Source organism: Pteronotus mesoamericanus, unplaced genomic scaffold (genome assembly GCF_021234165.1).
Source record: "Pteronotus mesoamericanus isolate MK-2021 breed Mesoamerican mustached bat unplaced genomic scaffold, CSHL_Meso_final scaffold_31, whole genome shotgun sequence".
NCBI classification, from domain to species: domain Eukaryota; kingdom Metazoa; phylum Chordata; class Mammalia; order Chiroptera; family Mormoopidae; genus Pteronotus; species Pteronotus mesoamericanus.
Genome location: NW_026555312.1, coordinates 13,046,625 through 13,062,999, shown reverse-complemented (window position 1 = coordinate 13,062,999; position 16,375 = coordinate 13,046,625). Strand labels below are relative to the sequence as shown.

Sequence of the window (16,375 nt, the reverse complement as noted above, 5' to 3'; positions counted from 1 at the left end):
GATGTTCGCTCCCTCTCCTGTCAGGGTCTTTATCTAGGGACTGGGGTTGCCGGACATGCAGGTCTGCCTCTTCCTTCCTAAAAACCCATTATTTCTCTGCACAAGTCTTTTGAGGTCCAATCTGTCTGCGGCTTGTTCAGCCAGAGCTTCCTGGGTCTTTCCAGGCTTCTTTGCCACGCTGCCTGATGCGATGACTTCATTGCTTTCACAGCCTGGAGCTAGGCAGGCTCTTTCCCTTCCTCTTGTTTCCCCACTCCCTCTCTTTTCTCCCACGGCCCATCTGCCTCTCCTTCCCTCCATCCCCCTCTCCTCTCTGCTCCCCTTTATTTCCACTCTCCACCCGCGTAGCTTTGCTCTCCCTCTCTCTCCCCCTTGGCGTGTCTGTATTTGGAGCTCCCGGAAGCTGCCGGCGACTCTCCCCAGGAGCAGCGTGACTGACACCGACTCCCATTCACGGGGGAGGAGGAGGAGGGGAGGAGGGGTAGCGGGAGGAGGTTGCGAGTGACGGAACACGGATTTGCATCGCGGAGGACAAGACCCCAGGACGTCCAAGCAGGTAATCCCGGAGCGGATGGGCCCGGCGACGGAGAGCAGGGCCCTGGGTGCAGGTGTGGGCCGGCGCTCGGAAGTTGCGCTGAATGGGTGGGATGTAGAGGGGCCGGGACGCTGCAGCGGAGCGGGAGAAAGAAAGGCTGTGCGGGCGCCGGTGGGGGCAGGACGCCCGGGACCTGGGGCGGGGACGCGGGCGGGAGCCGGGGCCTGATGCTTGAGGCCCCTGCGCGCGGGTGCGGGCGCGAGCGGCCGCCCCAGCTGGGTCCACGTAGCAGAGCGCCCTGCCCCCGCGGGCGCCCCCTGCTCTAGGCGCCCCGGGCTTCTCTGAAGGCGGGTGCGGACAGGGAGCTGGCTGGCGACTGGGCCGGCGGCGGCGCTTGGCTTGTCAAACTTTGCGGGTGTGCGCCCGCGGGGTTCTGAGCCTCATGCGGGTAAGCGTGGGGGACGGTAGGAGGCTGTCTTTGGACTGGATCTGACTACAGCCACTTTGGATCGGAAAGTGCTGGGAAAAAAACCGAACCTGGCTTCTCTGCAGAACCTGACTTGAGGCAATGAGTCACTGTAAAAAAAAAAAAGCAAAGGCAACTGAGGCATTGAGGGACAGCTTGGAAAGGGGCACCTCACGGTTGGGTCTCTGATCGCTTTGGATAAAAGGTTGTTCATGGAAGCAGAGGCGCTCTTCTCACTTTTGGGGCTGGTAATCACATTTGCTGATGACCTTTCCTTTATTGTCACCATATATAGGCTGCAAGTTTTAGCAATATTTGAATTAATGCATTATTTACAATGAGTAAATATGGGTGACTGCATTTAGGATATTGAGCTAGAATCAGAGCCAAAAGTACAAAGCGGAGATGAACACGTAGCAAAAAGATCAAGAACCTGTGGTTCTAGAGTCATGGGAAAGCAGGAGCCTATGGGACTCATGCACCTTAGTTTACCAGAATTGTTTACTGCGAATAAAGATTTATTTTAATTTAAATAGCGTGCCTTAGAATCATGGAGTAAAACACTTAAGCCCACTTAATGTAAGATACAACAGTGGGCTGTTCTTTGAGGAAATTATTCTTATAGTTACTAGGGTCTGATTAGACTGCAAACCTCTTGAGGGCAAGGATGGGTTTTGGTCATTTTTATAGCACCAAATAGTATTTGACTCAGGGAATGTGATGAGCAGGCATAAAAGTTTGTTAAAATAATTAACTCACTAGCTTGAGTGTAGCTGGATCATGACTTCTTGAAATTGCATAATTTGCAAGGAAAGACTATTTCATGAAACCCCAAATCTAAAAATCCTTAATATTATTAGAATCAAGGTGTCATATAAATACTTATTAAAAGAAAAAGAATATGACTATGAAGAATCATGAAGGTGACTCTTAAGTTGGTCTTGGCTAGTCAGTTTGTTAATGAAAAAAGTTTGGCAAACTTTTTGAGTAAGAGTAGGCTTTCCTTACCTTCTGAGTGATAGTAGGCTTTGCTGGCCACATGGTCTCTTTAGTATAATTCTCAATTATACTATGTAGCTTGAAAGCAGCCATAGGCAATACATAAAGGAATGATATAGCTGCATTTCATTTTATTTATGGACACTGAAATTTGAAGTTCATATAATGCTCACCAGTAATGAAATATTCTTCTTTTCCCCCCAGGCTTTTAAAAATATAAAAATCATTCATGGCTTGGGAGAGGAGGGAGGAAAACAGAACCGGGAAGGGAAAGAAGAGTTTTGTCCTAGTCGTAGTAGTTTGCTACTCCCATCTACCATGTGACAGAGTTTGAAGAGGAACCTTTTGAAAGGACTAAGGAGCCAGATTCTCCTAGTGCCTAACTCACACCAAGGAGTTAAGTTAAAGGGCTTTAAAGGTAGCATGAACTTATTTGGGGCATTACAGTGTTTTGTTTTGTCTTGAATATTACCTGACAGACACCTTTATGCATGAGGTTTTGTCTTTAATTCATTAATTATTTAATATTTTATACATAAAAATAATATTCTCAGCTATGTAAGCTATAAACATTACATTCAAAAGACCTCCTGTGACCCTATCACGCAGTTCTAAAAACTAGGGCTTAAGAACTAGATATTTGTAAAAAGGTAACACAAAATCGAAGAAGACATTTTAAAATCATATCTGATAAGGGACTTTTATCCAAAATACATAAAGGGCTCTTACAACTCAATAATAAAAGATAAATAACCCAATATGAAAATGGTCCAAGGACATGAATGGACATTTCTTCAAAGAAATGACCAATAAGCACATGCAAAGATGCTCAGCATCCTTGTTCATTGGTGAAGTGCACATCAAAACCACAGTGAAATACCACATTGAACCCTTTAGCATGGCTACATTCAAAAAGTCACAAGTGTAGGTGAGGATGTGGAGGAACTGGAACTCTTATACACTGCTGGTGGGAATATCAAATGGTACAACTGCTATAGAAAGCAGTCTGACAGCTTCTTAAAGGTTAAACAGAGTTACCATATAATAAAACAATTTCTTTCCAGGTACATATATCCAAGAGAAATGGAAGCATGTGTCCACACAAAATCCTATATACAAATGTTTATACTAGCACCATTCATAATAGCCAAAAGGTAGAAACAACCCAAATGTTCATCAACTGATAAATAAAATGTGGTATGTTCATACAATACATGCTACCATGTATACGAAACTTGAAAACATTATTCCAAGTGAAAGAATCTAGTCACAAAAACCCATGTATTGTATAATCCTGTTCATTTGAAGGTGTTCAGAACAGGGAAATCTATAGAGACAGAAAGTCAATTCGTAGTTGCTTAGGGTTGGGAGGTGGGGTAACAGAGGGCTCTAGTTAAAAGGTACAGAGTTTCTTTTTGAGCTGATGAAACTGTTCTAAAATTGACTGTGGTGATGGTTGCACATATCATTAAACTGTATATTTTCAAATGGGTAAATTTTATCATATGTGATTTATATCTCAGTAAGTCTGTTCAAATAAACAGAAGGCTGAGGGGAAAAGGAACTAGATTGTCACCTGTGCTGTTGCATGTTTTTTTTTGGGCTTCTCCTATGCCATTCCTCAGGTCCCTTATTGTAAAACAGTTGTATGACATATGTGTGTATCCCTAAACAATATGTTTAGGTTTGCTTATTTTTGATTTATAAAAAGGGCATATATAATATTCTCACTTTTAAAAACTCAATATTATATTTTTAAGAATTATCCATATTGTTGTATGTAGATATGTAGTATTGTTAAATGTTCCACAGTTTATTTACCCATTCTGTTATTAATGTGCTTTTGGGTTGGGTCCCATGTTTTGCTATTACAAGGAATGTGATTTGAAAACTTTTTTGTAAATGTGTCTTGACACATATGTGCAAGAGTTCTTCCGTGTAAATGTGAATATACCATGTATTTTAATGACCAAAAAGGAAGGTTGATTCTTCTTCTGACTTATAGATAAATGGTACCTACCCAGCTTATTCACTCCTCCAAACTAAGACAAAGTGACTATAACTGAGAGCCTGATTTCTCATTCTATTTAAATTCTAACTGTAGTATCTATATTCTCATATCCTAAGAGGTATGGAAAAATGCTAATCTAAACCTTTAAAACTGAATTTCACAGCGAGACTCCTTAACCCAATCACTAAGAGCATCTTCATCCCCTTAAATGGCCTGGGTTTAGGATCAGACAGAGGATAACTTTATTAAATCAAAGAACATTAAGCAAGGTACATAAGTGGTTACTAAACTTCACTAACATTTTCCTTGTATGGCGTCCTGCTGGGCACTCCAGTGTTTCTAACATGATTAGTTTGGTTATTCTGGTAACATGCCAGTGGGAAATCTGGCATTTTAGCCCTGGACACTTTCTAGGTCTGCCGTGATTCAGGCTGTGAGCATTTTCAGTTTATTCAGGATGTTTCCACTTTACTTAGGAAGGGGAGAAGCACCCTCAGGTCAAAATAGGCCATAACGGGGTATTTTTTTAAAATTTCTTTTTTTAAAAGTTTCTTTTCTATTGTGGTAAAATATTCATAACAAAATTTACCATTTTAACCATTTTAAATTGTGTGATTCAGAGGCATTGAATACATTCACGAAGTTGTGCGGTAATCAGCACCATCCTCTCCAGAACTTTTTCGTCATCCCTAACTGAACTTGTGTACCCATTAAACAATGAATTCCCATTCTCCTCTCTCCTCAGCCCGTGGTAACCACCATTCTATTTTCTGTCTGTGAGTTTGCCTATTCTAGGTACCTCATATAAGTGGAACCATACAGTATTTGTCTTTTTGTTACGTGAGCTTTTATATCCAGAGGAATTCCATCGTGTTTTGTTTTTCTACTTAGGAAACCCCTTTTCTACTAGAAGACAATGTGGCTTCTTTTACTGAAAAAAATATGCAGTAGGATCGTATTCCTTTCAATATACAGCCTTATATAGACAGGGACAAACATAGGAACTTGTCTAAAACCAGAAGAACTTTCAGTTATTACGGATGGCACCTTTATCTGCCCTATTTAGTTAATTAGGCATCTAATAATCTTGATTTCTCATTAACCACTTAGCCAAGGGAGAAGGTGCTGTGGTCCTTAATTTTTTAAATTTTACACCTATCTGGTGAATGGATGAATTAGGTAACCTTGAGGTTCCTGTGAGCCCCAGCTTCTCAGAACTTAAGGGCCATTCTACAATATGAAAGTCTGCTCTAGAATTATTCTTGTTTTGATAGAAAGGGATAACAAAGAATAGCAGGAGGGTCCCGAGAGACTGAAAGTAGCCGTGAGGTGGTCTGAATGGCAGTACTGAAGAGGAGGATGGTTCCTGGAGAAGCTAGATGCTGGAGACACCAAAGACAGACCTTGTAGTACGTAGACAATATTGGTTTCCTTATGCCTATACTTGTACTCAGTTTCATGAGAAAATAACCTGTGTTACTTTGCATCTGCCCACATTGAAATCCTGAGAAACTCTTGGATGCCTTGATTATTCATTCCCCCATGATGAATGACTATTGTGTGCCAAGCACGGTGAGAATCACATGGGATGCAAAGATGGGTATCAGCGAAGGATCTGACCTAAGAACAGCAGATGACCTAAGCTGTGAACACAGGTCTCAAAGGGTCTGCTTAGGTGGTTGTCATCATTAGGTCCAACCTTGTTTCTATTTCATTTTATTCAGAGAGGAATCACTGGATTCTTATGAGATAAATTGATTATTTTACCCTAAGGCAACAAGAAACAGTCCAGTTGGACCAGAATTGTAATTTCCAGGATGAGCTAAAATAGGCTTCTCAGTGATGAATGCACATTTCAGTCTGATTATAGTCTGATATGTACTTGGGTTTCCATTTTATGGAATCTGATTTTAGAAGTCTCTGTATTGCCCAGAATGTGTAGGTAAGAGACTTGTGTGATACAAGGGCAGTCTTTTCATCTAAGGAATACGGTATGGTATTTCTGTTCACCTCTCTCCAGTGGCAGGAAGCTCAGATATTTGGCCCAGTAGGTAGGCTGATGGAAAACTCCATGTAGTTGGTTTGCTTGGCATTAGGTTAAACACGAACAGTCTTTTTTCCTGGCACCATCTTCTGGCATATTAGGAACCGCGGCTAGGTATTTTCAGGGGTACAATCTAGAGTCACAGGTATTTGGACAAAATTTTTAAAGTTACAATTTTGATTTTTCCTCCATGTCCATCTTCTTTGGGTCTTGGCACCCTCATGGTACCCTCTGGCCGGTCAAAGTTCCTTCCAGGGACCGCGTCCACCTCCCTTATTCCAGCCTGCTTCTAACGGCCTCCTCCTTCCTTAGGCCTCCTCTACCTTCAGTGTCTCTTCTGAATTGAAGGTGAACAATCACCTAATTCAAGTTCCTCAGTAACAGAAAACTTTAAAAGGAGACTGTTAATGGAAATGAGTCTAGGTAGTCGAGAATGAGGGGCAACACTCATTTTTATGCTTCCTACTTTAGGCCAGCAATTTTCACACTGTGTACATTAACTACATGCAGAGACTTCCAAAGATACATGCACACAGGTGTCTTCCACCTTCTTTTTTATGATTACCTTCCTCTCACTTTACATAAGAAAGGCCTATCTCTAACTTATCTTATTAGTCCACTTTACTAAAAGGCCTGTCTCTAACCCATTTTATTAAATTGCATTGTCCAAAGATGTAAAAATCTAGGGAATGGGATGGGGGCCGTGGGGTGTGCAAAAAAGGGGGACATTTCAAAATATCAGTTTTAAGGGTAAGAATGTCAATGATTCTAATTCCCAGACTTTGCAGAACATGCTTTCTATGTCTGATTAAAAAAATAAGAACAAAAGTAATCTAATGAATTGTAAACTGATGTTAAAAGAAAAATTTAGAAAAGGATGAAGCATGGCTCTCATACAAATTAAAAAATGAACATTTTTAAATATTAAAAAGGGAGAGAACCAGAAAGGTCTATAATCAAAGGGGACCACTGATAGGAATGCTGAAATGAGTTTGCTTAATAGATGTAACGCTGACTTTTTTCATAGGTTGAGAGGGAAGTCAATTGAACTTCCACATGATAAAATTTATTTGCATTCCCACAAAGCACAATTTCTTGCATCACTCTAAGTTTTCTGCAAGTTAACATCTTTGTGTACGGAGCTGTGAATTGCCTAGGCCAAGACCATCACGAATGGCTGAGATAACCCAGATGGGTGAATAGATAGGGTACTCACTAAATTTCAGTGTTCCCCAACTTTTTCTTCTACTTATGATTAAAATAAATTTTAATATCTCATCACCATGTTGTTTATTATATAACTCAGAAGGAGTTCAAAGAATTGAATAACATTTCTATTACAAAATCTCATCTATTCCCATTGCCTCGTTTATGTAAATAGCTCCTCAGCATTTTCATTGATAAACACAAAAATTGAGAATTAAATTGGTTTTCAATTTTGACTCATTCTAGTAATATAAATACTCATCCACATAGGCACGAAATAATTGAAAAATAAAAATGCTTAAAAGAGGGGGTTACCAATAAATATTTACCTTTTATTTACATTTGGTAATTATTTGTCAACATTCATAATATTTGTATTATTTTGATAAGTTGCTTTCTAATAATAATTACAATGGTAAGAATCAAAAGTGCATTTTTTAGCCATTGGATTTAAAATTAAGTATATATACATATTTTGATGTAGAAAAAAGTACAATAGGATAATGAATAAAAGATATTAAAGCATAAATACATAAAGCTGGGATAAGCTTTTATAAAGAAAAAAGAATGGAAATATAAGTCCAAGGGGGAAATCTACTTATGCAAAATTTATGACTTGCAAAGAGCAACCTGTTTATGTATTCCTTTGAAATGAATGGTGATGAATTTCAGTGGACATATTTCAGTGAATGATACAAATTTCACTTTTATATGTCAGTGTTTAAAGAGTGCTGGAAGTTACGTTCTTCACAACTATTTCCATTTTGGTGAAAGTTTTTATATGTCTATCTAAAAATGCAAAAGAATTTTACAAAGTTCTTTTAGTTTAGATACAAATAAAAATTTAAAAATCTTCTCGTAGCTCATCCTGCCTCTGTTTTCTGAGCCAAAATCAAGAGTCAGTAATGTGTTAAATACTTTCTGCAAGTATAGTGTTGGTAGAGGAACTAATTTATTGATTGACATAGTTGTAATAACTCCTTGTTCTGCTAGATTTATGGGAGACATTGAGAAGTAAAGGCCTTGGTACTTGGGACACCTCTTAAGAGGAGATGATATCACACCACATTTTTATTTATTTATTTATTTATTTATTTATTTATTTATTTTTGTAAGGCAGTTATATCTTCACTTTACTCATCTTTCTTGCTCTCTCCTTTGGAGGCACTCACTGGAAGGTTTAATGTGTATATGCATATATGTGCCTAATGACTAGGTGGACAGCACTGTCATTGAATCTGTAAACATGTAGCCTTCACCATGTTTGGGAAGTTTTTGGCCATTATTTCTTCAAATATGTTTTCTACCTAAATGTTTTTGTCCTTGCTTGGAATTCCAATGATACTATAACGTTAGGCTTTTTTAATATTGTCCCACGGGTTCCTTAGGCTCTGTTCATTTTGTTGTTGTTGAGCTTTTTTTCTTCTCTGTTCTTCAGAGTAGGTAGTATTTCCATCATGAAGTTCATTGACACTTCCCTTTCTCATCTCTGTTCTGCCACTGAGCTCATCCAATACGTTTTTTATTGTTATTGTATTGGGTTGGCCAAAAAATCCATATGGTTTTTTTCTGTAAAATAAAAGACACATTTTTCATTGTTACCAATAACTTTATTGATTTGGCTATTTTGAGTACGTTGGTTATCTCCTGCATCATAGAATGGTGATTGTTCTTATTTAATGTCTCAGTTTGATCACTATAAAATTAAACTGGTCTACCTGACCATGGAGCATCGTCCAGTGAGAAATCTCCAGCACGAAACTTCACAAACCACTTTTGACACATTCGATCAGTCACAGTACCTTCTCCATACACTGCACAAATCTCTTTTGATTTCAGTTGTGCTTTTACCTTTCTTGAAATAATAAAGCATAATATGCTGAAAATGTTGTATAGTTTCTTCCGCCTTCAATATTATAATGGCTACACAAAAATTCACCAATTTTGATGTTTTTTTAATGCACGCTGATATGACAGCTGTCACAATACAACCTAACAAATTGTTTTGAATGACATTAAAAATAACTAAGCACTACTAGAGCCATCTTATGGGAATAACCAAATAAATTTTCTGGCAAGCCCAATATTTTTCAGTTCTAAAATTTTCACTTGTTTCTTTTTTATAAGTTGTGTCTCTTCTGAGAACTGCTGTCTTTCCATTCATTTCAAGAGTGTTTACCTTTATCTCCTGGAACATAGTTAAAATATCTCCTATAAATCTGATCATTTCAACATCTGTGTCATCTTGGAGTTGTTTATTGTCTTTTTTTTTTTTAAGAATTGAAAACATTTCCCCAGTCCCTTGCAATTCAACCATTTTGAGGTTGAGTTCTTCACATTTTGAGCACTGTGTTGAGACTCTGGATCTCTTTTAGGTGCTGAGTTTTTTGTCTTACCAAGCAGTCAACCCAGTTCTCTCTTGCATTCTGTGGGCGGTGGTTCCAACGTCAGTTCATTTTTCAAAGCCTTTACTGTGCTGTTTTGGGTCTCATGACAGCACAGTTCAGGGGTTGGTCTGGGATGTGAGCAGTGGCTTACATCATAGTTCAGTTCTGAAAGCCTTTGGACCTGTCCCACATCTGCACAGTCCAGGAGGGAAACCGGGGTCTGCAGTCTTTCATGCGCACACTCTGGGGATCCCCTTCTTCAATTCTCTCCTCTCTGGGATTCCTTTCACAGTCTCCTCTCCCCTAACAGCCTTTGTTCCTGGTCTTCTGGCCAGAAATATTGGGTTTCTCTGGAAGTTTTAGTTTCTCACAATGCTGCAGTATAGACTAGAGTCATCCTCAAGGCAAAGCCATGAGAGAAAAGTGAGAGGAAAAAGAAAAGAATAAGAGATTCTTCCACACTATTTGAGCCACAAGAGCCCCTTTTCCCCGTTCTTTGGCAATGAGGCCAGGTTTCCTTTGGAGAAACTTTTCAGCTGCTTATGCCATATAGTTCTGTGGCTGTGGTCACTCAAGGGAGAAAAAATCGGGAAAAAGAGAAAACCTGGTCTTTTCCTCACATTCTTCAGTTTGCAGGGGACTCCTTTCCAGGTCTTCTGGCCAAAAGAGGAGGTTCTCTGGGAGTTCTTCCTGCCTGCACCCCCTGCATGTTCCAACCTTTGGGCCAACCCTGGAGAGAAATGAAAAACCCAGAAATGCACTCCTAAATGAGCCTCTTTTTCAAGTTTTGGCTGCTCTCCTCAATTTACCCACTGTTGTTTATCTTTCAGAGAGTTGCTTTTTGTGTTTTCTTTTTAAACTGTTGTATTGAATTTGTTGGGATGGCACTGGTTAATAAAATTTAGATTTTAAGTGCACAACCAATCATTGGATACATCATACGTATATTGTATTGTTCATTCATTGCCCCACGCTGCTTTTTGCATTTTGAACGCATGCCACAGTGGGCTTATCCCTTTGTGACATCACTGGTAGCTCCCTCCTCCTCTCCATAGCTTCCCTTATTCCCCTTTCCCCTCCATTTTCCTGTTACGCCGCCATTCTTTTCCCTCCATTTTTCCCTTCATCTGTTTCCCTTTTCCTTTGGGCTCCCAGATCTGAAGAGCAAAAGCGAAGAACCTCTAGTCTTTTCGTGGCTCACAGTTCTATTTCAAAACTGATTTTGTTACAACTAATAAATCAAAGTCAAGTCTGAAAGTAGACCCAGAGGCTGGAGACACATGAAGAGGCAATAAGGGGCTGGAGGAGAGCACCTGGGCCAAATCCATCAGCCGCTCTGTTAAATCAAATGACCACAGTCACACTTGCTGAAAACGCCCATGCGTTTCCGCGTGGCCCCGCTCTTAAGAACTGATCCTTAGGGTTTTTCTTTTGAGAGAGTTGCTGAATCCATTATTCAAGTGTGTATAAATCTTACAATAAATGCCAGAACTTTAAGATTAGAGAGAATTTCAGCAAGCCTCATTGCCTTCCTTATTCCAGAGAGACACAGCATTCTTAACACTGAAGTGACAGGGCTTAATAAAGAAAACTCTTTCTAGTTATGCTGTAAGAAATAACTTCCCATATGAAATGTTTTCCCCTGTAAGCTTTTGCTCACCAGTGTTTCCGTAGTTTATTTGTTCTATTGCGTGGTCTCAGAAGAGTGGCGTGTGAGATGTTATGGGCATTGTGTTTGGGGACAGGAGAGGTGATAACACATGCAGTAATAGTTCACAGACTGAGCACTCGTGGGGACAGATCGTAATGATGAGTGCTGTGGAGTGTTCAGAGATAAATTACAACACTCAAGCATCACTTTATAGTTCACAAAGTCGTCTTTAATCTTCCAAAGAATCCTGGCGCAGTTATTATTATTAGGTGGGTAATACTTATAATTCCGTTCCGCAAGTCCCCTGAACTTTGGGTTCCTATTTGCAGCTGCGAACTATCACCTCAGTATCACCACAGGCACTTGAAACTCACAAGTCTAACACTGAGCTGCTTCTCGTCATTAGCTGCCTCCATTCCCTAGCTGTGCGTTAACAGGCGCCACCCTACCACAGAGTAAGACATCTAAGACATCCTACCTCCTCCATTTTCCTCCTGACCCCATTTAGTCCTTTCTCAGATTTTCCCTATTCTATAATCTCCCAAATCTTCCATCTGCTCTCATCTTAGTAGTAATTCCATGGGTCCCTTTCCATCCTTAGCAACCATTCTTTCTAACTACCCATCAATCCCCTTTCTCTTAGATACCTCCTGGCACATAATGAATGTTCAATGAATATTTTCTGGCTGTATTGTTTCCCTGTCTTTGCACAAACTGGCCATAGGCTCAGGAATGCCTTTACTTACCTTTTCTCCGAATAAACACTTCCTCATCCTTTGAGGTTTAATTTGCTTCCTAATCAGACTTCAGCAGCCTGCCTACTTCCCAGGGCTCAGCTGAGGTCCCCATTTCCTGACCCTTCCATTTCCATTATGCTCTCACAGCTTTCCTGTGCACTTTTCTATTATTTGGCTTCTCACAGTGTGGGGCCTCATACTGTGATGTGTACTTATTAAAAACACAGATTCCTGGCAATACCCAGGACCACTGAATTAATACTGCTGAGAGTGGGGCCCATGAATATGCATTTAGGAGGCCCAACGCCTCCCCAATTCTTTTTTTAAAAGATTTTATTTATTTATTTTTAGACAGAGAGGAAGGGAGGGAGAAAAAGAGGGAGAGAAACATCAGTGTGTGGTTGCCTCTCACACGCCCCTTACTGGGGACCTGGCCTGCAACCCAGGCATGTGCCCTGACTGGGAATCGAACTGGCCACCCTTTGGTTTGCAGGCCAGTGCTCAATCCACTGAGCCACACCAGCCAAGGCCCCTCCCCAATTCTGATGCACGGGAATGAGAAGAGTAGTAAGAACAGCTGCTCTAGTCTATCCCTTGTCTTGGCCCCAATGATGAAATCTAGGAAAGAAGAATGTGACCCCTCAGAGCAGTATCTGGCTAAGTTTAGTTTACCACCTATCACTTTGCTGGGAGATGAGAGCATCAAGTTACTTATAAAGAAGAGCAGTTATAAAGAAGAGCAGTGCTTATTTTTTATTTGTTTTTGTAATGCTTTGTTGAGCTAAAATTTTGCATACCATGACATTCACTCACTTTACGTTCACAATTCAGTAATTATTTGTGCACTACAGCATTGTGCAACAGCCACCACAATCTTCTTTTAAATCATTTCTGTCACTTCAAATAGAAACTTCATGCTCATTTAGAGTCACTCCTCATTCCTTTCCCTGTCCTAGGCAACCACTAATGTATTTTCTGGCTCTACGAATTTACTTATTTCTAGATATTCATATAAATGGAATTGTACAACACACGGTCTTCTGTCTCGGGCTCTTTCACTTAGCAGAATGTTTTGGAGGTTCATCCATCTTGTAGCATGTACCACTACTTCATTCCTCTTTATTGGCAAGTAATATTCCATTGTATGGATATACCACATTTCGTTTATTTATTCATACACTGATGGAAATGTAGGTTGTTTCCTTTTCTTGGCTATTATGAACAATGACCATTTGAATACAGTTATTGTGTGTGTACATATGTTTTTGTATCTCTCGAGTAGATAACTACAAGTGGAATGTCTAGGTCATATGGCAAATATATGCTTAACTTTTTAAGAAACTTCCAAATTGTTTTTCACAGAGGCTGCACCATTTTACATTCCCACCAGCAACATAGGAAGGTCCCAATTTCTCTTTAGCTTCATCAGCACTTGTTATTATCTGTCTTTTTGGTTGTAGCCATCCCATTGGGCTATTTGTATTACACTAATGACTATTAATGTTAAGTATCTATATATGTACTGCTGCCTATTTGTACGTCAGCTTTGGGAAAATGTTTCTACAAATATTTTGCCCATTTTTAAATTGGAGTGTTTGTCTTCCTATTATTGAGTTTAAGAGTTCTTTATATATACTGGGTACAAGGAAAGAAATGCGTTTACTCTAAGGACCAAAGGTTCATGAAAAGCCTGCGCACGCTGTGGTAACCTGCCCAACAGGGTCTCCATGGCTTTTCTTTTCCCAGTGCCAGGATGAGGCCCTTGGGGAGCTCCTAGAAGCACCTCTCTGACCTCTACCTCCTCAGTGGCCCAAACAAAGGCAGACGGGCGGTGTGGGGACAGGAAGAGAAAGAACTTCCCCAACAGCATTGGAGCCTAGAAAAGGTAATGGTGACATTTGGGGAGGAAGCTCCTTTTCCGTGAAGAGTCCTTACTTCACACTTAGCTAAAGGAGTTGCCACTTCATGATAGGAGAGTGGAATAGGGGTCTGTCCTGGTCCCACTCAGCCTTCTGAGTCCATGACTTTATGGCTCTGTCCAGACCCAGCCCCACCACCCCAGAAAAGGCACTGAGCAGCCTTCCTGATATATATTTAGATTTCCTCAAGGTCTCAGTTCCCACTGGGTTCTTTCCTGCTGAAGTTACCCAGTGCCCTGCAGCCTGGTGTCCTAGCGCGCTGGCTTGCCCCCAACAGCTAAACTGCCCTCTCCTCAGGGAGATCACGGTGCCTTGAGGACAGCCTGTGTCCCGCCTACCTGCGTAGCTCCAGCAACCATCACGGAACACAGCGCACACACATCCATAAATGATTTTCTCAAGTCAGTGAACGGAGAAGGAATGAGTTTATGTTTTGGAAGTGAGAAACTGAACTGAGAGAGGTTAGGTAATCTGCCCGGTGATGTGGGCTGTCAATTAAGGGGCAGAGTCTCCAATTAAGATTCTCTGATATCAAAAAATGCTTTTTGCCTCTACCTCAAGTTATAAGCCCTTGCCTCCTATCTTCAGAGATTCCAACCTTGAGGAGAAACATTTGTTAAAAGGCTGATCAGAGATGGTTCTCAGGAGTGGTACCACCAGCGTCCGTGGAGCAAATGGAATAGGGAGGTAATTCCTATATATGGCTGTTTAATGTGTCTTTTATAGTCTGCTCTGGATTTGATGAAGATGTCAGGAAGTTAATAGCTCTAGGGAAGTTACCTTTAATTTGTGGGACTCACAGACAAGTTGAAGTTTGAAAAATGGGTGCATCGGTACCAGGAAGGACCCTCAAGACAGCACAGAGGAGGGACTGGGCGGCATATAGGGGCGGGTCATCTCTGTGCCTGGACCTCAGGAGCGTGATGATGTACAGAGAGCTGGGGTGAGGTCCTTTTCAAAACCCAGCTGACCATTTGCTTTTTTCTCTGCAGTGGGACTTTACTAGAGGCTTTAGAGGAATCAATTGACTAATCAAGATCTCACATATGTTCTCTCCAGTTTTGTGAAAAATTCAAAGTATTCTTTCCCTGTGTAACTCTCTGATCACTTATATTCTGTTTACACTGCTTCAAAACTCCTGGAACTTCTTCACGACAAAAAGAAAATAGTGGCTTTTTTTTTCCTTCTGGTGAGAATCTGGCTCCGGAAATGCTCTGTAGGAGGGTAGGCAAAAGATATGAAGGCGGGCACCTTGGCAAAGTGAATGTATCTCTTAGGGAAACAACTCTTTGGCTTGACTGAGCAGGGTCTGCTTCCAGCCCCCTCCCACCACAGCTGGGCAGGAAATGTATTTTAATCTCTCTTGATTTTCCAGATATGAGCATTGCACTTAGCAGACCATGGGGACTGAGTGAAACAAGTATATTCAGTGAGCCAGTCACTGAATGAATGAATAAATACCATGGTTTGTTTTTCTATACATACTACTACTCCAATTAGTAATAGTGAATTACAAGATCACTTCCCCCCAGTGATTGGTAGCTTCCTGAGAAAGGAAAGAAGGTAATTCATATAGTCATGGTAAAGGAGACTTTAACAATTTAGGACAGTCTGGTTTGATGGTAGTTTAACAAACTTTTTTTTTTTTTTAATTTGGGTGGAATTGTAAAGAAAGTAGTCTATTGCCACTTTATCATTCTCAGAGAGCTCACCTATAAGCCAGGGGCCCAGCCTCACCATGAGAAAAAGGTTGAAGAGTCTTCAGTTTCCTGTCACTACAGTTCTATTTCCTAGTTTAATCTTTGGCTCTTGATCTTTGGAATCTGCTGGGCCTAGGTCTCCCTTACAGAATCAGAAGAGAAACTCTCACCACTATTTTTTTTACACCTTTGGCATAGTAAGAGAGCTTTAAACCAGCAACCCGGACTCCCAGAAGACCCAGCTGTTTCATTAACATGAAGAAGTTACCAGAGTAGCATTTTGCCTTACTTGTCTTTAAGAACTTGCTGTGAGGAATTTACAAAACCCTTTAGATGAGGCGTAGTTTTAAAAATTTTGAAATCCTAAAAGATAAGGAGGAACTTTGGAAAAGCCTAAGGTTCACATTAGAGAGAGCAAATGCAGAAGAAGCCGCTGTGGTTTTAAGTGGGAAAAACTAATGTAGTGTCTTCTTTTAAATGGAAATTTCTCCTGTGAAAATCTGGCTTTCTGCCTGATCTGAGATTATGCCAGGATGTGGGCAGGCGAGGGAAAGACAGTGAGTGGTAGCCAATTAATTAGTCAATCAAAAGTATTTATAGAACTCTCCATGTACACAGCAGCACGCAGACTCAGTGGGAAATACAAAAAGTATCAGCCCATGAAGAGCTTGGAGTAATCTCCTTGGGAGGCAAGGTGTGCATGTGCTAACAGAAAAGATA

General features: G+C 40.6%; 1 protein-coding gene across 1 annotated transcript in view; it reads left to right on the top strand.

Moving 5' to 3' along the window:
* The first annotated feature begins 258 nt into the window (after nt 1-258).
* The window catches only part of CAP2 (cyclase associated actin cytoskeleton regulatory protein 2), a 131,875-nt gene continuing 115,758 nt past the window's right edge, over nt 259-16,375 (top strand). The window contains exon 1 of the mRNA XM_054591859.1: nt 259-556. The gene's annotated coding sequence lies outside the window, so the exon portion shown is untranslated. The remainder of the gene's footprint in view (nt 557-16,375) is intronic.